At 40.7% G+C, this 25,396-nt stretch overlaps 1 long non-coding RNA gene across 1 annotated transcript in view; it reads right to left on the bottom strand.

Moving 5' to 3' along the window:
• Positions 1-15,709: 15,709 nt before the first annotated feature.
• Positions 15,710-25,396, bottom strand: part of LOC142078018 (uncharacterized) — a 205,883-nt gene continuing 196,196 nt past the window's right edge. Inside the window, exon 2 of the long non-coding RNA XR_012672107.1 lies at positions 15,710-15,973. This is a non-coding gene — a long non-coding RNA (uncharacterized LOC142078018). The remainder of the gene's footprint in view (positions 15,974-25,396) is intronic.

A 25,396-nucleotide genomic window follows, 5' to 3' on the forward strand; every position in this document is an offset into this window, starting at 1 on the left:
TATCTGGGGGAGACTTCACGTGGAGATCTTGCCCCAGGAGCCAAAATATCTTTTGTCATCACAAGCAGGATTATCATAGTGAAATGCAGCAGCGTAATTCTAAGGGAGCTTGCAATGCTGCAAATACAAGTGCAACATTTCTAGGCTCAACAAGGATGCACTTTCAACGGTACACCAGCACTCTTTGGGAAGAAAAGTGAACAGTCGGATATTCGGTATCCATCCCAGTAGATGCAGAACTATGCTGGAAACAATTACTCTCATCTTCTGAATATTTGAAAAGCATTCTCCAAAGCTTTTCCTTTGTAGTTAGTGGTGGTGATGCCTGTAGCAAAATCTTTGCCTTACAAGATGAAGAAGAGAAATTCAGAATCAGACTTTTTATGTCTTGAACTGGATTCTCAAAAATTCCTGTTAAAGTTAGGTGCCTTTGGAAGCTTCTTCCTCATCAATCTTTCCCCTTGTCAGAGTCACAGAAAAATTGCCCTTTAAAGGAATCACAGGAAATCACCAGTCCATTCCTCTGCCCCAAGGTGTGATCAGCTATTCCTATGTCATTCTGAGGGCTGTTTGTGTAATTTATTCTTAAAATGGGCTGATGGTTGGGGTTCCAAAAGCTGCCAGGAAATCTGCTCCAGTGCTCCACTATCCTCACTGACCTATTGTAGTGTCCACCCTTATTTTTTCCTGGTTGCAGTTTAAGCCCTTAATTTCTGTCCTATCTATCATACTCCCTGTCCCTAAGCAGGACTTTGAGGCTTTGAGGACAGCTATTATGTTATTTGTCAGTCTTCTCTATTTTAGACTAAAAATCACTATTCCTTCAATATTTCCTTATGGATCATGACTTCCAGACCACTAATAACTCTGTGCTTTCCTCTCAGCAGTCTCTAATTCACCCATACTTCACCTGATGATCAATATTCAGAACTGAACACAATGTTTCATTAGAGTGAAATGATCAGCAGTGAGTGCAGTGGAAGGGTGTCGTGATTTAACCCCAGCCTGCAACTAACCCCCACACAGCTGCTCGCTCACTCCCCCCCGGTGGGATGGGGGAGAGAATCAGAAGGATAAAAGTGAGAAAACTCGTGGGTTGAGATAAAGACAGTTTAACAGGTAAAGCAAAAGCCGCACACGCAAGCAAAGCAAACCAAGGAATTCATTCACTCCTTCCCATCGGCAGGCAGGTGTTCAGCCATCTCCAGGGAAGCAGGGCTCCATCACGCGTAACGGTTACTTGGGAAGACAAACGCCATCACTCCGAACGTTCCCCCCTTCCTTCTTCTTCCCCCAGCTTTATATGCTGAGCATGACGTCATATGGTACGGAATACCCCGTTGGTCAGTTGGGTCAGCTGTCCTGGCCATGCTCCCTCCCAGCTTCTTGTGCACCTGGCAGAGTATGGGAAGCTGAAAAGTCCTTGGCTAGTGTAAACATTACTCAGCAACAACTAAAACATCAGTGTGTTATCAACATTCTTCTCACACTAAATCCAAAACACAGCACTATATCAGTTAATAGGAAGAAAATTAACTCTATCCCAGCCAAAATCAGTACATTCTTCACCCCTTATCCCATACCATTTACGTCATGGTCAGGTCCCACACTATCCAACACATTCTCATTAACCATTCCCCCGCTTCCCATCCTTTGCTATAATATATAGATATCATTCCTTTAGTCTATGGACCACCCCTATGAAATGTCTGTAAAATGTTCAGAAATGTCCACAAAATGTCCATTGAGTTCATTTAATCCATGACTTTGGGCTCCATCTGTTACGGTGGTCACTCAGGACAGGAGAGGTGGTGTGTTGTGTGGAGTTACTGGGCACCAAAACCAGCTCAAGTCGGGTCACTGCTGCACTTGCGCTGCTTCTTGTAAGGCTTGTCCTCCATTGGTTCAGGTGGTTCCTGCTATGGTAGTTCCTATAACATGCAACTCAGATCATGGGTTACAACAATTTAAAGGTATTTCCATTACAATCTCCACCCCTGGTCCTTGAGCAAAAGCAATCCCACAAATGGGTTAACTCATGTATGTTATATACCACACATGAGAGAGTAGATATTTCACTACACCATTCACATGTATACAGCTCGTAGTGACCCACCAGAACCCCAAATCTTTTCCTAGGTTACTTGTTACCCTAGCCATCTTTTCCCCAATCTGTTTTTATTTGGTTGATTATAATTGTGCCCTCTGATAATTTTTATTAAATTGAATCAGGGCTTTTTTTTTTTTTTGCTTCTCCAAACAATTTCTTCCCTTGAAATTTTAATCCTGCCTTCCAATGTGTTTGCAGCTTAGTATCATTTGTGTATTTAATAAACACAGTCTGCATTCCTTCAAGCAAACATGTAAGAGTATCAAGCTAAAGACAAACTCCTTGGGAACTCCAACTTATGTGTCATTCCACTTCAAAGGCAAACCTTTGGTAACTACTCTTTGAATATGATTTTCCAGCCATCTTTATACCCAAGCTACAGGTCTTTCCTAAGCTTCCTTCTGAGAACAGTATATCAAACAGCATGAAAGCCAGGCTAGAATCAAGATATAGGTTATCTGTTGCTTTTTCCAAGTCTGTAAAGCCTGTTACCCTGCCAGGGAAGGAAATTCAATTTATTTGACATGATTAATTCTTGAGAAAGTCATGTTGGCTGTAATTTGTCTCCCTGTTCACGTTTAAGTATTTACAAATAGTTTATTTATGATGGTACTTTCCTGGGACTTAAAGTTCCCCCAGTCCTCCTTTCCTCCCACTTTAGAGATGGTCACTTCATTTTTCTTTTTTCAGTTCACCAGAATTTTGCTCATTTTCTATGAGATCTCAGAGTGGTTCTCTGAATACTGAAGAGTGGAGATCATTGGGTCCAGCACATTTGACAGTACCTGTGTTTCTAAGAAATATTATATTTATTCTTCCTTCCTGCTTGTGTTAAATACCTGACCATGTTTAACTTTTTAACAGAAGACTGATGCAAGAAAGGCATCAGATATTTCTCCCTTGTAGTGATAGATTCATTGTACAGTAGGCATTGAATCAACTGTTTCTTGGTTTATTCTCTTACTGAAAATGTACTGACAGTTACTTGTTTATTTTGTATATTTTTCTGTATTTTTTCTTTCTGACTTTATTCCTAAAATTCTGCAGCCATTCTATTTCTATTTACCCACTAAGTCCAACTTTGTTTTCACTTCATATTTGTTGTGGGGAAAGAGTCCCTGATGGAGCTAAATGGTCCTCATACTGCCCTTCAAGTTCTTATTCCTCTGTGATGCAATCATTTTCACGTCTGAATTTAATGTTTTCTTTTAAAAGAACTGCTGATATTACAAAGCTTCAGCCTGTCATCTTTGTGATATTTATGGTCATTTCCTGGACTGCAATTCAGGGTTTTGCTTTCTTTTCCTGGATCTGCTTATTGACCAGAACAATCTCCCTGGCAAGTCACTTTGCCTCAGTTTCCCCATCTGTAAAAAGGGAATTCTGATATTTATTCCTTTACAGAGCCCTTTCACACTCACCGGTGAGACATTGTGGGGCATTAATAATGAACAGAATTATTGAAATTACCTAATGTCTTCTGGAACAAAATGCTATAACAAGCAAAGTGTTGATTGTTTTGTAGTAGTTCAAAGCTGCCATTTTGACTATTTTAACTGTTTTGATGGTCTGTTTAAGCAAGTAAATGGTTTAGGGGAAAAGAGAGTTGTGAAGTATAGCCTTTAAATTTAAAAATGCTGTTTGACTCTAGCAGTGTCAGCTGAAGTTTGCAATAATATATCTCAAACACACACATTTATATTAATATTTTCTCAATTATCCAGTTTCTTAAGCTGGTAAAAATGCTTGTTAATAATTAACTGGAAATGCTAGAAACTTCAAAACTGTGAGGTGTTTGTCATTCTAAAATGAACTGAATTTTCTACCTTTAGCTTGAAAGCAAAACTGTTCAGGCTGACAAATCTATTAGATACTGTCACCTATAATTTAGGGGTTTTTTTTGCAAATGTTAGCTACTGACAGAGGAATACAGTAGAGTGTGAGTGAACTGTACGGCAGACCATTCCATGTCTGATGCATTGCTTTAGTCAGTTGGTTGTGCCAGCCAGCATGTTAAATTCTTAATACTAGTCAAATTTATTTACTGTATAATCCTTTTCTCCCCTTGCTTTCCTTTTTATTGGTGGTTCAGAGCCTTGAGGGCTTTCAGAAAGAACTATTGATGACCACAGTGCTCTCTGTACATCTGGGATAATTCATTGTTAACGGTGACATTTTCGAGTCCGTGTTGAGATCTGTTTATGAAGAAAACACTGTGCTGATTCTCCAGGGACTGCAGAGGGTAAAAAAGAAAAAGGACATGAAAAGGAAGTTATAATGTGGCTTTTATGGAAGAAGATGAAAGGTTTGTTTTGTTCTCTCTCTTTTTGCCTACATCAAAAATGCTCTTTATTGTGCAAAAGAAGGTATGATACAGACTTTAAGAACTGATTGCTTTTGCATTTGCTCAGCTTTCAGAATAATATTGACAGGTGGAACAGGGACAAGCAGAGAACATCACGGACCTGTATCCTTCTGAGAGGTGAAGCGGGAATGTGACTCCCACACAGGGCAGAATATTTTGCACAAGGTTACATCACTCATAAGCTTTCAGACTTGTTTTCTTCTTTTGCAACTGACTCTATTTGGGAACTGCAAAACAAGAACCTACCGCGCTTTTGTTGTGCCCCCTGCAGCTTCCTTTAGATATATAAAGGTGACTCTGTAACTGTTTATTTAGGGGTTTCATTTTCCAATGATAGTTTTTTTCTTTTTCCAAATAATCTAGTTTTAATAATCCACTACAAGAAGGACATTGAAGTGCTGGAGCCTGTCCAGAGAAGGGCAACGAAGCTGGTGAAGGGCCTGGAGCACAAGCCTTATGAGGAGCAGCTGAGGGAACTGGGGTTGTTTAGCCTGGAGAAGAGGAGGCGGAGGGGAGACCTCATCATACTCTACAACTACCTGAAAGGAGGCTGTAGCGAGGTGGGTGTTGGTCTCTTCTGCCAAGTAACAAGCGATAGGACGAGAGGAAATGGCCTCAAGTTGCACCAGGGGAGGTTTAGATTGGACATTAGGAGAAATTTCTTTCCTGAAAGAGTGGTCAGGCCTTGGATCAGGCTGCCCAGGGAAATGGTTGAGTCCCCATCCCTGGAAGTATTTAAAAGACGTGTAGATGAGGCGCTTAGGGACATGGTGTAGTGGGTATGGTCGTGTTGGGTTGATGGTTGGACTTGATGATCTTAGAGGTCTTTTCCAACCTTAATGATTCTATGATTCTATGATTATATGATCCTAACTGCATGGAGTTCTTGGGAGAAAAACAGTCTGAAGAGGAAGCTGGAACATGAGCTACATCTGGAAAAGCTGAAGCAGTGGGTTGAGATTAGAGGCACTGTAGCATGTGGAAACAGGGTAGTATCTTTCCATCAGCTGTTGTAGAATGGAAGCATAGCAGTCCAGGTTTTACCATTCTTTGATAGTTTTTCAATGTTTTTCCCTAGTGAGGACACTTTTGAGAATCAAAAGTAGAGAACTTCCTTACATCAGTTCAGCTGTATAACTTTTCAATCCATTTGCATGAAGGACATTTTGTAAATCATGGTGAATTTACCATGAGCAAGATATAATGTGTTTGCAAAAAGATAAAACCATTTATTCTACTCAACTGTGAAAGCTCTACACCTTACAGAAAAAAGAGGCAAATCCCAGAACCTAAAGCTCCTAAGATAAACTACTGAATGAGATATGGTGGGTTGACCTTGGCTGGTAGCCAGACCCCCATCTAGCTGCTCTCTCACTCCCTCTCCTCAAGATGACAGCGGGAAGAAAATAAGATGGAAAAGCTCATGGGTCAAGACAGGGAGATCACTTACCAGTCACCATCATGGGCAAAACAGACTAAACTTGGGAAGATTAATTTAATATATTGTCAATTAAAAATAGAGTAGGATGGTGAAAACAGAGACAAAACAAATAACAACTTCCCCACCTCCTCCCCTTCTTCCCAGTCTCAACTTCACTCCTTTGTTCCTGACACTTCTACTTTCTACTTCTATTCCCTGAGAGGTGCAGGGGGAAAGGGAATGAGGGTTGTGGTCAGTTCATAACACTTCATCTCAGCCGCTCCTTCCTCCTCACGCTGCTTCTCTGCTCCAACGTAGGGTCCTTCTCACAGGATAGAGTTCTTCATGAACTGCTCCAGCATGGGTCCTTTCCACAGGGTACAGTCCTTCAGGAATGGACCGCTCCAGCATGGGCTCATTTCCATGGGGCCGCAGTTTCTGCCAAGCGCCTGCTCCTGTGTGGGCTCTCCAAAGGCTGCAGCTTCTTTCATGGCACATCCAACTCCATGGGCTGCAGTGTGGATATCTGCTCCAACATGGTACTCCATTGGCTGCAGGGAGACAACGTGCTTCACCATGGTCTTCACCATGATCTTCACCACAGGCTGCAGGGGACTCTCTGCTCCAGCGCGTGGAGCACCTCCTCCCCCTCCTTCTTCACTGACGTTGGTGTCTGCAGGGTGGTTTCTCTCACATTTTTTCCTTGTTCCTCTCTTTCACAGCTGCTGTGCATAATTTTTTACCCTTTCTTCAAAATGTTATCACGGAGGAAGCACCAGTGTTGCTGGTGCTGTTGTTGATGGGCTCAGCTTTGGCCAGCAGTGGGTCTGTTTTGGAGCTGGCTGGAACTGTCTCTGTCCGACATGGGGGCAGCACCAAATCTCTTCTGACAGAGGCCACCCCTGCAGCCCCCCGACTACCAAAACCTTGCCACATAAACCCAATACACAAGTAGAACAATATTAACCCATTATCACAAAATTTGTCTTGAAGGGACGATTTGTACCGCCATTTGTCACAAGCCATTATTTTCATCCAGCTTCCCTAGTTCAACGCTACAGTTAAACCAAACATTTTAGTTTCATCAAATATAAATCACATGTACAGAACAGGAGACACCAGCTGATGGTAATGCCAAAAGACCTTAAAGACACAAAATCAATTAGGTTAAAAATGTCCCATTTCAGTAGACAAAACATATCTCATGAAGCAGATGAAAGCAAAAATGTCTACCAAGTTCTGCACTATATTGAGACAATGGAGAATTGTTGCTGACTATCAGGTGAGCAGTTTGAAGAGATGAACAAGTAACATCACCCAGATAGCTGAGTTAGCTCCTACTTGAGGGATTATTTTGCATAGAGCTATGGTGAAACTGGTGCTTCAGAAGTCCCAGAGTGAGGAATTGCTGACTGCAAGGGAGCATAAGACTGAAGCACCACTATTTCTTTGCCTTGTTTTTGCATTCTTCCCTACATAATTAATTTTGGCAAGGGTTGACAACAACTTTGGGCTACATGAACCTCTCCACTGACATGGTATGGTTGTTTTTTATGTGCCTATGATAACAAGGCACATACACCTACCCCCTTCCTCCTCTAAGAATGAAATTATGTACATTTATTCTTACATCTGTAGGAAATACTTACCCCTGAGGTCATATTGTAACTCCAGTCTTATTATGGTCTCACAAGCATTAAGACAGCAAGGGCAGTACAGGCAACAAACTTGTGGGCTGTGAGCTGTAGATACCAGGCCAGATCCATCACTGTAGACATGCAGACCTCCATGACAGGCATAGACCAAAGAATGCCTCCCAGATTATGGCTCAAGCGTTATCTTTCAGAAAGTTTTATAATTTTGTCTCTGAGATCTGAGGGGACTGGAGCCAAGAGATTCTGAAGAACGCAGGAGCCGGGTCATTTCCCTTCCATGTCTTTAGTCCTCCCAACAAATCATTCCTATGTTTTCCTGCTTTCAGTGGTAGCAAATTACATCTTATTTCAATGTTGAATTTGTCTCAGTTCAACGTCCAGCTCTTGGCGTGGTAATAAAGTATGGGAATGGTATTATGATCTTGGTATAGTAATACAATAAAATTTTATGAAGCTATCATCATGCCTTATAAAGTAACAGGAAAGGACACAGCCTTTTTTTTTTCCTTCTTCTTCTTTGCAGATCATCTACTACAATGACAAGAACAATTATGGAAACAATTATCACAGGGAGGAACAAGGATACTGAGGCCTCAGTTGCTCTACATGAGCCTAGTTTTACAATAGTTTAACTTCAATAAAATCAACCACAGTAACAGGAAAGGGAAATTGAGTGAAGAGGATCCTAAAATCCATCTTGATGACCTGAACAGAATCCCAACTGCTTATCAGGCTTGACTGGGTTCAATAATATTATCTTTATAATTACGTGTTAACTCAATTGCTGTTGTCAGTGATCAGAATCCCTGTATATGTTGCTGTTACTGACTGCTTTTTTCCAGGGGGCTGTTGCTCCTCCTGGATATCATCAAATAAATGAAGGTCCTGGGAAGCTGTGCTCTGCAAACATTTTATTTTTATTTTGTTTCTCTGATTCAGGAATCTGCTACTTTTTCAAGTTTTAGTTTGTTGGGTTTTTAAACTTTTATCTTATGACAAAATTCTAATTAGAACTACGTGTCCTACAGAAAACCTACTCCAGTATCTTCAACTGTACATAGGAGTTTCTCTCTGTTTCATAGCATAAATTTATCCATAACATTGTTATACACCTCTGGTTTATTTAAAGTTATACTTTTTAAGGCGACATGAAAGAAGAGAGCTATCTGTCAAGAACTGGTCATGAGCATCAAATCTTTTAATAAAGCTATTTTGAAGCTAACGAAAATAAAGAATGGTATGGGCAGCAACTTTTATTGACTAAGAAAACAATTAGCCTTACCTGATAGGTTTTGCATATACTTGTGCAAATTGCTGATTTGATTAAATCTGATGAAGTTTAGCTGCCTCTGAAATTACAGTTATAGAATAACAAGATATTTCAGCAAGCCAACAAAGCCCACAGCTGAGGTAGATTGGTGGAGCGCATGTGTCTCAGTGGACTTTAACGTAAGTTGTGCATACTCAGCACCTCAGCAAATCTGACTAGAAATCAGGTCTGCTCAGAATCGAAATGAAGGAATTATGAGTCACTGAAGATCTTCTGTGTCTATTTGTATAGGAGAAGGCACTCTACGAGCTTATAAAGAGAGCAGAACCTGTCGTCCCCAATTCACTGTTTGCTTAATGTTTGCTTGTTGAATGCAAATGACATTCTTTCACATTAGTTGCATGTCAATAGAAAATAAAAGGTAGATTCTCAACAGTATGCTAATGCTTTGAGTTACCCTGAAACTGCCAGAGACATAGCCTTTACAATCTACTCCTTTTCTTTCTTACAGAAATGATTAACTGTAGCAGGAAGCAGGGTCAGTACTGGAGGGTGATCGAAAATCCAACGTGGCATTTAACTCATAAATTAAATTATAACTTTGCTCCTGTGCATCTCCCTCATTTTAGTTCTCAGTGTCGTGGTTTAACCCCAGCCAGCAACTAAACCCTACACAGCCGCTCACTCACTCCCCGTCTCTGGTAGGATGGGGGAGAGAATCGGGAGGGCACAAGTAGGAAAACTCACCGGTTGAGATAAAAACAGTTTAATAATTGAAATAAAATGAAGTAGAACAGTAATAATAACAATGATAACAACACAATAGCAGAATATACAAAGCAGGCAATGCACAATGCAACTGCTCACTGACCCACTGACTGCGTGTCACGAATGGGGGTCGAGCCCCCCCCCCCCATTTTTATACTGAGCATGACGTCACATGATATAGAATACCCCATTGGCCAGCTAGGTCAACCGCCCTGGCTATGCTTCACCCCTGCAAGCTTCCCCTGTACATGGCAGGGCATGGGAGGCCAGAAAAAAAGTCCCCCGTGCAAGCACTACCCAGCAAGAATCAAAGCATCAGTGGGCCATCACCAACAACGCTCATACCAAACCCAAAACACAGCACACCCCTCAAGCTACTGGGAAGAAAGTTAAGTCTGTCCCAGCCAGAACCAGGACACTCAGTTATGTGAGTCCTGATCTTCCTCTGTTTCAGAAATTTAGACTTAAATTCCTGTTAAGGTCATAGTACTGCAGCCACAAATATCACGCCCTAAGCTGTCACACAACCAAGTTTTCACAGCTATGTCCTACTTTTCTGTCCATAGAATTGACCTGACCAGAATCTGAAGAATTTTTTCACGTATGGCTTGGATTTTTTTTAAGTGCAGCTGCTCTGATAGAGTTACCATTTAGTAGCTCTAATCTGATCTGTGAGACACATAGAAAGCCTGGACAGATCAGCAACACATTCAGTATACATTGTGTCAAATGTATCTTGAATGCACATGTCTGTGCATGCAGCCACTGTAGGTGAAATTCATTAAACTTGGTCTAGAATCTACAAAGTTGTTGTCTCCGTCTGAACTCAACCCCATGCTTCCCTCTGCAGTCAATGGAGAAAAGTGGACTTTACTGGCACTCAGTTTGTATGACTGTAAAGAAGGGGGGGATTCCATTGTGTAAATGTAGGTGGTTAATGCTGTACTAGGTGCCCTGAGGTGTCCTGCCCACCCTCCAACTACCTCTCCAGAGCAGTGCAAGTCCCTTATAAGTCTTTCATTCATTGTCATGTTGGTGTCTTGAAAACCTCAGGACACCACAATTGGCCTACAAATACTTATAGGCCTTTCCTGGGAAGATATAGGCAAGGAGCTTAAGTTATGTAAAGAAAGGAGGGCCCAAAGCCAGTGACACTCCTGTTACACCTCCAGACTCTGGAAAACCATCATTCTCCTTATAATTAAGAAAGACATCATAGAATCATAAAATCATAGAATAGTTTGGGTTGGAAGGGACCTTCAAAGGTCATCTATTCCAAACTCCCTGCAATGAACACGGACATCTTCAACTAGATCAGGTTGCTCAGAGCCCTGTCCAACCTGACCTTGAATGTTTCCAGGGATGGGGCATCTACCACCTCTCTGGGCAACCTGTGCCAATGTCTCACCACCCTCATTGTAGAAAATTTCTTCCTTAAATCTGGTCTAAATCTCCCCTCTTTTAGTTTAAAACCATTCCCCCTTGTCCTGTCACAACAGGCCCTGCTGAAAAGTCTGTCCCCATCTTTCTTATAAGCCCCCTTTAAGTACTGAAAGGCTGCAATAAGATTTCCCCAAAGCCTTCTCTTCTCCAGGCTGAATAACCCCAACTCTCTGAACTTTTCTTCATAGGAGAGGTGTTCCATCCCCCTGATCATTTTTGTGGGCCTCCTCTGGACGCGCTCCAACAGGTCCATGTCTTTCTTGTGCTGAGGGCCCCATAATTGGACATAGTACTGCAGGTGGGGTCTCACCAGAGCAGAGCAGAGGGGTAGAATCACCTCCCTTGACTTGCTGGCCACGCTGTTTTGGATGCAACCCAGGATACGGTTGGCCTTCTGGGCTGCGAGTGCACATTGCTGGTTCATGTCCGGCTTTTCATCCACGAGTACCCCCAAGTCCTTCTCGGCAGGGCTGCTCTCAATCCCTTCATCCCCCAGCCTGTATTGATACGAGGGGTTGCCCCTACCCGGGTGCAGGACTCTGCACTTGGCCTTGTTGAACCTCATGAGGTTCACACGGGCCCACTTCTCGAGCTTGTCCAGGTCCCTCTGGATGGCATCCTGTCCCTCAGGCATGTCGACTGCACCACTCAGTTTGGTGTCATCAAGTCCAGGGTAGTGAGCTTGCTGTGCTTAAAAGAAGGATTTCTGAAAGCACTCCATGTTGGCTTGATTATGTTCTCATTGAATTAAACAGCGAATGTCTTAAAATGTTGAAAGTTTTTCCCTTGTTACCTATCGTATTTCATTCAGTATATGAATAGTGACATCAGTCCTTGGTCTGCCTGTCTTCCTTACTTCCACTACTGACCTGCTCACTTTATGAACAAACAGCAATATATTTTGTCCCATGGTGATTTTCAAACTTATGGAAAGGGCATCTCAGAAACATTTAACAAACTACTTCTTTGTGACAAACTACTTCCTTGTCATTTAATAAACTACATCATATGTCTTCCAAAACTACCCGTTGTTGTGGTATAAGCAAAATACCTCATTGACTAGTAGTAGTAGTAGACTGATATGATGAGACCCAGTTACATTGAGCAATATAATCTCTGTTTTCTTATGTTGCCTTGTTTGGATCTATTTTTTTTTTCCTCTTTTCTTAGAGATGGGCAGAGATTGTCTTCCTCTGTGTCTGTTGGTAGCAAGCTATAGGGTCTCATCATGAATAGGACTTGTATGTGTTATATTACAAAAAATAATTCTCTCACTTGATCAACTTCAGAACTGTACAGTGATTACAATTCCCACTTCAAGATTTCTTCCAAACAAAAGCCCTAATGAGCTGATATTTAGGTGGTGACCAGATAAATTCTGGACATTTTAACAGGATGTGGAGGTAACCTCAATTTCCTCTCTGCGTATAGTCTGCAAAACTGTGATCCTGAAGCCATGAAACTTTTACTTGCTATTGAAGTACCACCAAATTCTCTCACGTGTATTTCAATGGGAGGACAACTGATTAGCTCTATTAATTTACATACAGAATAGTCTTCCTTTCACATGCTTATTAATACAAAGAGTACTAGTGTAATTGACCAAATCCACTCAGCACAATTAAAATGGATTTTAAGGGCTTTGATGTACATCACTGTAAGCAAAGGAAGCAACAGTTAAATCCCCAATTAACACAAAGAAAATATGAGACAGGATTTTGTATCATTTCATTGCAAACAAACAGAAGGAAAACAAATCCCCTCTCTGTAATGTAGTGTACACCCTACAACAAGCAAAACCAATTTAAAGCTATTGTAAATCCTAAATTATTCATTTCATTCTCAATAGGCCTCTTCTAGCTTCTAACATTTGAGTACAGTACTTGGTTATGGCGAAGAAGGCACAAGGGAGAGAAAGAAGTGGAAAGCCCAAAGGAATCTAAAAGTTGAAAACACAGAACGAGCAAAACAAAGCTGAAGGTATTTTTATCCTTGGGATTTTCAAAGTGGTTTGAGAGGATTTATTGAGTGTATTGGACTCCCTTGCTTTTAGCTGGTTGAAAAACTGTCTAAAGGATCAGCCACGTGTTGTATACAGTCTCAGACTTTGTGACCCAAAGATTGAGAGTATGTAGGCAACATGCATCTCTCTGTGACTGCCCTGGTAGGAGAAGGAGGAGAGATTAACACTTGCAGAGCGTAGTGTGTTAACGTGTTAACATGATTAAAGCTTGCTGATATAAATCACTCTGCTTTGCTTGACAGAGAGATATGAACATGCTCTGTGAAATCATGAAGCTTCTGGAGCTGGGGCTAAACCTCGGCACCCAGTTGATCAATCTATCTGACCTGCAAACTTTAACTTGTTACCTACAACCTTCTGTCCTGGCCATGAGACATAGGAATTGGTCTAGCATCCACCGCTTTACCCTCCTGCCTGAGTGTCTCACAGAACCTTCCTGGTACATGTCTGGAAGTATCTCTTACTCTGTGGTTCATGTGTGAGTATTTCTATCTGATGGCATCACACAGAACATGTGCTTTGAGTCTTAAGAGAGCTGTGAACTACAACCTTTGAATATCCCGGTTGTTAGCAGCCTTTGGGATACCAGCAGCCTTCATAGTTCAGCTTAGTGACTCCCGTGATAGTCGTTCTGTGATAGTGCTATGTGTGAATAATATTGACCGTGGAAAAGCATGTTATTTGTTAAAAATGATTGGATGTAGTGCATGAAACCAGCTTTTCATTTGAAAGAAGTATACTTACTCTGGTGGCAAACATACTGTAGGTCCACTGTATTATACGGTATCTTGTCCACTGTCTCCTAATGCAGAGTAATCTCTGTGGGGTGTGAAGAAAGAGTACCACAATCAATGTGGCTGAGAGAATGGAGCTCATGAGATAACTTATTATTTAAAAAGGGAACAAAATAAAGCAATTTCTTTGCAACGTGGGCTACAAGCCAAAAAAGAAAAAAAAATCTGCCATTTCCTTTTCTCAGGCATTTTTTTTCTAAATATACAGACATTTTATGTGAAGGAGGTAACTGCTAGCCTTTTCGTGATCTCTTTACTTTGTTGTCACTCTCTGATATGGCTGTAGGGAACCTGTTATACAGATGTACTAGGCTAGACAGAAGGCTCAGAAGAATTGGAAGAAAAATACTGGAAGTAGCAGTACTAGAATCTGTCCTGCAATAGGATCAGTGTGAAGCCTCTCTGCCTTTGAAAATCTGTGAGGAACACCTTTGCACTATGATAGTGCAGGATTTTAGTGCCTTGTCTTTCATAGGATAAAATCTGGTTGAGGCTGTGCTTAAATGGAAAACCTTGTCCTGTAAGAGTTTTCTGGTGGTTTTTTTGTGTGTGTTTTGGGTTTTTTTGGTGTTTGGGGTTTCTTTGGGGGGAGGGAGGCTGTTGTTTTTTTTTTTATTTGGAGGGGGGGTTCTTTTTAAAGCTGGAATGTGTGTACCTTCTTATTAACTCAACTGAAAGTGACTGAATCAGTCAGACAGTCTTGCAGTTCTTTTCCTTGCTTTAGCACAGACTCTCCATGTTTCCTCGGCCTTTGGTACTGGGTCAGGGAGACCTCTGACCAGATGCAGTTATCTACATACGAACTGGTCACCTGGATCAAATCTCTACCATATTCAGTGGAGAAGAATGAAGAGAAACACTTTTAAGCAACAATTCTTTTCCCCCTAATACAGATGCATAATATAGTTCAGATGAATTGCACCCCAAAAATGACTGTGTCTCTCCAGTTGTAATGCAGGGAACCTGGCATGAGTACCACAAGTGTGGATATTTTTAATGTCTGAAATTAGGTGAAATTAAATCCAGGCTACGTGCCAACCTATTATGGAGTCCTCATTGGCGAAATTCTACTCTAAAGATGGTTTGAAACTATGTACACTCTCTGTTCTCTTTGTAGCACTTAGTTCCTGTCCTACTTACTCTTTGTCTCCAGCTTCCAGACAAAAGAGCTAGGATAAATGTTCATGAATGTTTCTGCTGGCTAGACAGCTCAAGAGAAGTGATGATGAACCTTTTGAAGAGTTTTTCCCTTTGGACAGGAATCAAACTAATTTTAAACTAAAGCCCTGGTTACAAAATGAAAGCATTGGCACAAGAAGTTAATCAGGAAACACTCTTCTATTTTTAATTCACAGTCTACTTGAAATCATGTTAAATTGCAAGGAAAGATTCAACTCTAGATAAAAGCACCTACATTTACATCTACCTGTAGGTATCTCCATGTGTTTAGGTGACAAACCTGTCATTGCTGTCAGTGAACCCTGGAAAGTAATTCACCTGGCCAGCCAATACACATATACTGTAGAGTGGGCTAAATTTCTCCCAAGACTCTTCATTACATTAGAGGATAGGTAGAGTGTAAGGAGAGTTCAGAAACCCAGCTCACTGGAGGATACCTACACATAGATGATTCAGTCTCTTAATCTACAACTGAATTTCCTAGTATTTGGAAACCCTCAGCTAAAACGAGCTAATATACCAATGAAAGCAAGATTTTTATGCACATTAACAGATCAAAATAAAGAAGTGTTGTGGTTTAACCTGGCAGCAGCCAAATACCACGCAGCCGCTCACTCATTCCCCCCACCCCCAGCGGGACGGGGAGAGAATCAGAAGGGTAAGAGTGAGAAAAACTCGTGGGTTGAGATAAAGACAGTTTAATAGGGAAAGCAAAAGCTGCGCACGCAAGCAAAGCAAAACAAGGAATTCATTCACCACTTCCCATCGGCAGGCAGGTGTTCAGCCATCTCCAGGGAAGCAGGGCTCCATCACGCGTAACGGTTACTTGGGAAGACACACGCCATCACTCCGAACGCCCCCCCTCCTTCTTCTTCACCCAGCCTTATATGCTGAGCATGACGTCATATGGTATGGAATAGCCCATTGGCCAGCTGGGCCAGCCGTCCTGGCCACGCTCCCTCCCAGCCCCCTGCACATCTGGCAGGGCATGGGAAGATGAAAAGTCCTTGACTAGCGTAAACAATACCTAGCAACAACCAAAACATCAGTGTGTCATCAACATTATTCTCACACTACATCCAAAACACAGCACTATACCAGTTAATAGGAAGAAAATCAACTCCATCCCAGCCAAAACCAGGACAAGAAGATAAAGGAGTTCAAGGATACCCCCGAGTTCAAGATGATGCATGTAATAAGTTGATGCTGCTGCTAAGTATGTTACAAACAAACGTATTTTCAAGTAGGTAGTTTGTTAAAGAAGAGTGAATCATTTTGTTGCCCATAAAACCAGCATTGAGAATAGAAGGGCTGGTGTCTGGGAAGTTTAATTATGATTTAAGTGGATTATGCTGAAATGTTTGTTGTTCAGTCAATTACTTAGTGAAGGTAGATGCAATTTCCTTCAGCTTTCTTACTCCCTGGTAACATTTCTGATTGAATCAACTGCAAAATGAATTCCTCTGATTTGCTGACTAACTCTGCAATATAGATTGGATACTAGCACTCTGGGATTCCTCAGCAGTGAATTTTCAAGATGAACTATGTGGAACACAGCTTTAAATACTCTTATTCAGCATGGGTTTTAACTTTTGTCTTTACCATGCTACTGGGCACTTAATCAGTGAATAACTTAATGGGTTTTGTCAAAAAGTATTTACCATGGATCATCCTGGTTTCAAACAAGCAACAAGTAAAAAACAAGAAATAAAGAAATTGTGTTCATAAACGTATCCCAACTGATAAAGAGGGAGGAAAACACAGTTCCTTCCAGAATTCAAAATGTTTGGAGAAGGAATATAATATTTTCTATTTCATATCATAACATTTTCTTTTCAAATTTATGAATCACCAGGATTCACAATTATGCTGAGTAATCTTTATTACAACTATGTTAAATCTTTAGCATGAGTTCTTGTTGCACCTTAAATACTTAGAAGTCCTAAGTGAAACTGTATAAATAGCTGGGCAAAATAATCTTCATCCAAGTTTAAGATTATCTCAATTACATTGTGCTTGCCACATGAGTTCTGTTGATCTCCCAACCATTAAACAACCCAGCATGATCTGTTTGCATCATGAGTTAATCTTCAAACAATAATTTTCCATATCTATGTATAAAGCATAAATATGACAGCTTCACTGTGATCTGCAGAATTTTATCCCATTTGTATACTCCCATGAATGCTACTCAAATTTACCCCAAATGAGCATCTAGCTGTAAAAGTTTGCTACTAAAACCAAACTTGCCCTGTATTGTATGCTGGTATAATACGAAAATGTGTGAGAAGGGCAAGAAAACATTATATCTCCATTTGAAATTGCTGTTCTTTGCTATATTTTGTGTAATATAATTCGTATTGATGTGACCTATTAGGTTGTTGGCATCAAGCAAAAGCTGAATACTGGCATTTTGAAAAGTAGAGTTATTGACAAAGAGTCAGTGAGAAATTGAGAGGTTAAGGCCTTATCATCAGAAAAACTTCTTATCTGTTTCCACAAGACATGTATTTTAAAAATTTTCTTCTGCTATTTTGTCAGGTTCTATTCTCACATTGTAGCCAAAAAAGACACCATGCCAAACTTTATTTTCACCAAAGTGCTAGTTAAGCAGGTAATGGAATAATTTATCATATTTTGCTATTTATAAAATGTCTCCAAATGATTGTGAACTCTCAGATGGATTTATTATCTAAAATCCTTTTCACATCTCCTCAAAGAAGGCATCAGAGTGCTATAGATCCCCTGTGGCTCCTTATTAGCCACAGAATTGAATTCCACATGTTGTCTTCAAAGCCCTGCATGAAGGAAGTAATAATTATTTTCAGAACTAACTCTCTACCTGTTGCCAATTGTGGCAGATGAAATAGGCAGGTATACTTTCTTTCTCATGCCCCGTTTTGAATGTGTGGGTACCGTTTTCATTGCTGAGCCCACCGTGTTTCTTATGGTGTGATACAATCCTCATGAAAAATTTCAGGCAAGGATTAAAGAGATGATCAAAGGAAGACATGATCATCCTTCAAAGAGCAAGCTTACCTCAAAAGAGGTCGTGCTGTTTAATTTCACATTCGCAAGGGGCCCACTGTAAAATCAATCATTCTTGGGTTATGCCTGAGGCAGATGAAGGTCACAGCCTTTAGTTTGTTGGCAGTTCAGTCAAACTGAGTCTCAGTGTAGACTAGAGCAATCTAATGTTCAGATGGATAAATTAATATTCCCCGTTATCTATGACTCTAAGAAAGAAAATAAATCATGGCCTAAATGAGATTTAGAAAGAATAAGCCATTTTTAGGAAAAATGGTATGGTTAAGGTGAAAGCAGGGGTAAGGATAAGACAAAAAAATAATGTTGGGGATCATGGACTGCACAGACAAGAACCAACAAATTCAGTCCACAGCAGTAGTCAGACCCTCTCAATGACAATTTCACATCTAATAGTCAGAAGTCATCAGACTTGCCACAGGATATGTTATGCCACAGTGCTGAGAGGGTGGCCTGCACCGCCATACGCTGGAGCCCTCTAGCGACAGTTAAACATGGGAAAGATTCAAAAACACCAACATGATGTATTGTCTTCTGTAGGCCTCACTGCTGCTTGTGCCTTCATCACATTATTCATGTGCAGCTCTGGATCCTTCCTCTTCTGTGCTCTTCCTCCCTGATTAGTGTCCTCTGCTATTCCCACTCTGCAAGGCAGATGTCTCATTGCATTGAGTAGTGAAACTTTGGGATGCCCAAACCTGGACTTATGACTTCTGGAAGAAGGAGGACCGAACAGGCAGTGACGGCAACCAGTCTTGCCAACGGATACTGAAACACAATCATCTTCTCCATAATGTGTCAAGATTATCATAGTTGCACAGGGACCAGCTTCTCTCTCAATTCATCTTTTTAACTGCAGATAGTTGAGACTCTTTGAAAGGTCAGTGCTTCTAAGATACAAGGTGGAAGTCTTTTTTCAGTATGTGATGCTTCAAGGTGAGACAATCTCTGTGATAGCTGGCCTATGTGACCTCAGTATGCAAGTCTGCATGTACTGAGGAGTGACAGCTTTCTCACTCTGAGGAGAACCCTCTCTCATTCCACATTAAAAGCAGAAGATGATCTCACTGGGCTCATGGCGTAGAGCTTGGTCTCACTGCACAGGCCTAGGAGAATCACTGTACTGTCAATCCACATCTGAACACTTGTGTGAAGTGTCACATTCACTGTACATTTACAGAACCACCTTCAGGGACAGTGGCTGAGCAAGGTCCCTTCAACACAAGTCTCTGCCCTGTGCACTGCAGCCCTAAATGGTGCTGGCCACAGACTTCACATTCCTGCTGGGGCTGTGGGTCTCCTTTTCAAACATGGACTGTGGAAGCAACTTCATTTAATGCCTCCCAGCTCTCTCTTTCTGTGTGAATGGCTTCTTCGAAGCAGTTCTTCAACTTTGTTTCTTTTTGCTATATGCATGCTCTGCACGGGAGTAAGAGCTGCAAGGTCAAACCCTCCTTGGAGAAGTCTCTTCTCAGCTATTCTTGGATTAACTTCCAATTCCAAACAACCTGATTTTACTCCTGTCCCTCCGATACCTTGGACGCTTGCTTTATAAAACTTGATTATTGTTTTTTCAGCTTTTTCCATTTAATGGAGAAGGTTGGTACCCTGTCCATGATGGCACAGACAGTCTCTCTCTCTTTTTACCTGAGGACATTTTCAGAACTTAACTGGTTTGGAAGCAGACTTAGGTGAAATGGGGGAATGAGGAAAAGAGAAAAAAAACAACCCCACAAACAAATGCATGACTGATAAGGGAATTTTGAACTGCACATCTCCAATCATTCACTCTAGCGCCCGAGATTTTGCGGCACATATGGCCCTCTGTCAGGGGATTCTACAACAGCAGGCAGTTATTAACAAATAGCTTGCCATTCGGTGGTATAAATGATGCAAAACTCAGCAACATTATCACTGCATACCACCATGATCTAATTGTTTTCAAAGATAAAAGCAATATTTTTTATTTTTATTTTTTACTTCTGATTTTTAACAACAGTTTAAAGAGAAATCAGAATGATTTGTTGCCAGAGTAGACAGCGTAGATTTTCTTTCCTTCTGAATCTCAGATTTAGATAGGACTCATACCCTTTGGGGACTTCATAAATCTGTGTCTTGGTTTCTCTTATACACTCATACCCTGGCCACTGTACTGGAAATGGAAAAGACATTCCTTATTGATCACTTTGGCCATACCATTATGAGCCAGGACAGTGTTGTTTTGGTCATTAATCTTTTCTTTTGTCCCACCTGTTTTAATTTCAAAGGTGCTCAATGACAGCCTGTATTTCTCTAGGGATTTTCACTTATGGGCTATTGGTGCTTTGCAGATTCTGGATTATGAAGACCTACTGCAGTCCTGTGAGGTAAGTATTATTATCACCATTTGGAAAGGATAAGGGATGAGGAAATGAGGTCTAATTTGTGACCTGACAAAGATCACGGTGGAGGTTTATAGAATAATTTAGAATGGAAAAAAAGTCTCCCAGGCTATAAGTTCTTTGTCTTTACCACAGGATGGATCTTTGACAGATGCAAATAACTCCCTAATGAGCTGAGGGTCATTCTAGCTTTTGAAACAGAGAAAGTGTCCCAGTGAATCAGGCTAATCCTCCATCTCGTTCAGCAGCTTGTCTCTAAAAATTACCTTTGAGGATCTAATTTAGAAGCAGACACTCTGCATAGGACTTTTACTTATCCCCTCACTAGAAAAAAAAATCTACTTAACTCTCCAAAGTTTTGTGATGAATAAAGATCTGAAGCATGAATATTACTTTCCAGAATTCTTGTTGGCTTTTAACACTTACTATTACAAAGCTGGATTTTCATGCTACCAGCTCATATCCAATCAAAGCAGCTCAGTAACTATCATTAGTGGCAACTATGGACAGATACTTAGATGCTTTGAAGACCTAATTATAACTTTGCATTCCTGAATTTTACAATGAGTCCTTGATGTATGCACTTATTCATAGCTTTCACCACCCAGAAGACTCCAGTAAGGGCGCGCTACTATCTCAAATCCTCTGTACTCTTCCAGGCTTCCCACTGGAAGCTGAATCAAATTCAAAGGAAATCTGCACAGCTATGGTCTGTCTACAGTTTAACTAAAATGTCACTGGAGGCTCCAGAAAATCTCCAATCTCAGACACAGCGCAACTTTATAACTTCCAGATAAAGTTCCTCTGTGCAAGAAGCATTTTTCTTAGGGCAAGGCTAAAACTGTGCAGGGAGCTCTTATAGGACACAAAGATTTTTTTCTGCTCCCGATGCCAGGTGCATTTGTTCACTTGTCAGTCTTTAATGTGAAGCAAGAGAAATGTCCACCTGAAAATGGTAACAAACCCCTGGCAGCAATAACCTTTCCCCTGCATACATTTCTCAGACTAGATAGTAGCAGGGAGAATAAACTCTTCTTAGTCATGCTGTTTAATGCAGTGCTGGTAAGTACTCAGCCATTCTAATACTGTATAGAGCAGAAGGTTGTTTCTACCTTCTGTTCATGCTAATGTTTTTCCATACCACCCAGCTCAGGAAGGACCACTCTGATAGTTGAGTCTAATCAATAGCTATGCATACATTTTGTCTCAATTAAGAAAGATCACATTACAACCTCCTGAGGACTCTGGTTATTAATATATTAAAAGATATATGATTTTTGAGGTTGATAGAAACAAATGCATTTTTGCCCCATCAATAATATATCACGTGCAAATTAGTGTCTGAATTAATGTTGTGCGGCTGCAGTGAAAAAAATAGCACTGGCTTTATTACATTATAAAATGCCCTTAATTGTTGGACTAGAGCAGCTTTATAACATACCATTACTTTTGGTAACAATCTCTGCCTTTTCATCGATCAGAAAATGTTATCAGTCAGAGCCAGATTGAAAGTAAAACTGAAGAATAACATTACAGAGCTGATAGAGTTGAGTGAAATAAATTGATGCTGGCCTGGCTTTGAATTCAAAATGAAATATAATTAATAAGAACATTTACAGAATAACACATTTCCAACTTTTGAAGCCAAATGTTTGCATTCAAAGCAGTAAAGCATTCCATACAATTTGACTGCATTTCTCAAACCATGAATGACGTGTTGTGAAGCCTCTTTTTGTTTACTTGTTTGTTTGCTTTCTTGTGGCCTAATTAAGCAGCATCTCAAGGTACAGTTTGGAGTTACTCTGATGTCACTAAGCACTCAGCAAGTGTGGTAGACCTGGAGACTGTGACAGCAAGAGGCTATTAAAACATTTTCTTGTTCCCATCTGTTTACATGCAATTTATGGATTCAAGATCCCACTCTACAACAGTTTTTTTTCTTCTAGGCAGAATTTTAAGAGCAAGAAGAACATAGCTGGGGAACACTAACTGGGGGCTGTGATTTAGTTCCAAGTCCAAACCCTCCAGCCTCAGCCATGACTCTGGAAAACAGACATATTTAAGAAAGAACTTAATCAGGTGACTAGAACTACACGTTTCCTTAACTGCTTTCTTAAATGAGTGCATTGGGCTGTAACCCCTCTGGACTGGAGCTTGCATCTTAGCAAGTCCGTAGCTCTGCCAGAACAGAAACGGTAATAATTAATTTAAGGCATTAATATTGAAAGCCTATACAATGACATCAAGTTTCATGGCATGAATATAGCTAATTTGGGAGGCTATCGTGAAATCCACTGTCTAGGTTATCTTCTACAGCTCTATACAGAATAATGTTTATGTTCCTGATAATCGAATTTGCTCTGTCTCACTTACTCTGTCTTTCTCTCTTTCTTCCTTTCCCTGTGAGCAACACTGCTTGTGTAACTTTCCAGTGGTTTGCAGGTTTGGGCAAAATCTAGAGGTAAACCTGTAACACAAATGTCCATTATTAATCTCAACTTGATCACAGTTTGTGGGTGTTTTATCCTAAGGATGTAAGAACATGGGTGTGCCATGGGAATGGGAAGTCTAAGTTAAGTTGCTGAGTAAAAAGTGAGAAACAACTGTGGAGAATTGCAGAAGGATTATAAAAGGCTAAAAGATTTGGTGATTAAGTGGCAGATGAAATTCAGGACAGATAAATGTAAAATGACATACATGGAGAAAAACAATCCAAACTTCACATATAAAATGATGGGCTCTGAGCTAACTGCTATTACTCAGAAATGAGGTCTTGGGGTTATAATATATAGTTTTATTGAACTCAGTGCCCAGCTGTAGTAAAAAAATGCAAACTGAATATTAAGACTTGTTAGGGAAGAGAATAAAATAGAAAATGTCATTATATCACTATGTAAAGTGCTGGTGTGGCTGCATCTTAAATTCTGTGTGCAGTTCTGGTCCCTGTTTCAAGGGCATAATGCTACTAGAAAAGACCAAGTGAACAGCAGCAAAGGTAATCAATGATGGGATGCAGATTTGACATGAGGACAATCTAAATAGGGTGCAGCTTTTCAGCGAAAAATAGTGGCAACTGTGAGAGGGTTATAACAAGGGTGTATAAAGTTCTGTGGGATGCACAAAGGCCTTGTAGGAAATAATTTTCCACTCTCTCTACCCATACAGAAACTAGGGTCTTCAACTCAAGGTAGCTGGTAGCCGGTTGACAGCAAACAAAACAAGAAAATATTTCATTACACAACAGAGAATTAACCTCTGAAATTCCCTGCCACAAGAGGCTGCGGGTGTTGAAACTGTGCATAGAGAAGATGACTGGATGAATTCCTGGAATAACGATACATCGAGGGCTAATGAACTCAGACAATGGGTCTGGCTTAGAGTGTCCCTAGGCTGCAAATTTTTGAGAAGCAGAGGACTATTCTGGCATTGTATTGCTGTACAGTCTCTGTGTCTGTATGATCCTCCCCAGGCATCACCTCTGATGAGAGGGCACTGAGCTAGTTGGCCCAGCATGGCTGTCCTTTTGTCTATGCTTATTCTGTGTCACAAGCCGCCCATACTCAGTCACCGCTATCTCCTGATGCACACTCATGGCAGTGATGGCTGCAGAGCTTAAAACTTTCCCATCTCCCTGCTAAGGCTGGTGCTGTTTCCATCTCAGAACACAGCATCCAGCCTCAAATGGAGTTAGAATTGAGCCCATATATTTTTTTTATCTAAATCTGGATTTACTCTGGCCATTAGAGAGATAGAGTTTGGACAATAAATTGAGATTAAAACCAGAAAGACGCCAAGATTCAACAGAGCTCAGTGCTTGTGTTATCTCTCTCCATAAGCCGTCCTGCTTATCCACACAGAAAATGTAAATGCATCTTTCCAAAACAATGAAGAGATGATATTAACATCAGCAAAGCTCAGTATTTTCTCTCTGGCTGAAGATTGTAGATTGGAGGAAAATGTCTGGTATGTAAAATGCAGCTGACAATTACTCCTTTTTCTGTATTTTCTCAGTACTTTCCATTCATGCCTGGTAGTCTTTCTGCTCCCGCTCCCACTTCCTACAAGTGCCTTATCTGTGTATTCTTGAACTTATCACTGCAAAATTGAATTCTTCTTTACAACGGAAGTGGTAGGAACCCAGCCTGCACCAAGGGAGAAAAAAACACTTTTCAATTTGTTCAGAACTGCTGTGCAAATAAAAACAACAAGAAGAAAATGACTGATTAAAATGAAACTCCCAGCGGCAGAGTTTTGCATTGAGTTTAAATTTGTGTTTCTCCTGAAGCGTACTGTCCAAAAGTTTCTCTCTGTTTATCAGCTAAAGTTCTTCTCTTCCTCCAGAATTTATTTGAATTCACACTTGCCACTTTAAAGATGACTGAAGGCTAAATTGTGAGTTGTTTTATTCAGTCTAGCACTGCAGTAAGAAGTAATGAGATGTCTTCCCACTTACTTGGTAGGCTCACTGGAACTTGGGGCAGTCTCTTTCAAGAGTAAGAAGAGTAAGGAGATGCTTTTGTTGTTGCTCTTGCTATGTTTGTATAAAATATAGTCTTCAATATGCATGCTGCAAAGAGTTATATACTAAAGTTTAAAGCCAGAATTTCTGGTTTCAGGGATGACTTCATCTTCAATGAGTAAATAAACTCTTTACAGTCAAGTTAAACATCAAGTGTATTCGTAGGACTTGCTTTCATCATTAGAATATGTCCAGCTACTTGTAATGACAGGGGAAATACCCAGTCAATGAGTCTGTCCAGCCTGGTACTGTGTCACCAGCAGTGGCAATATGAGATGCAGTTGAGGGATAGCGTGTGAGCCTGGCCACCCTCTGCAGTCCTTTTCCCTCATTGTCCCTGCAACAACTGTAATCATTGGATAGGGTTCTTAGTAAATCCCTTTCAATTTCCTACTTCTGTTTATGAACCTGCTGGCCATGAATT

Source organism: Calonectris borealis, chromosome 1 (genome assembly GCF_964195595.1).
Source record: "Calonectris borealis chromosome 1, bCalBor7.hap1.2, whole genome shotgun sequence".
In the NCBI taxonomy this organism is placed as follows: Eukaryota; Metazoa; Chordata; class Aves; order Procellariiformes; family Procellariidae; genus Calonectris; species Calonectris borealis.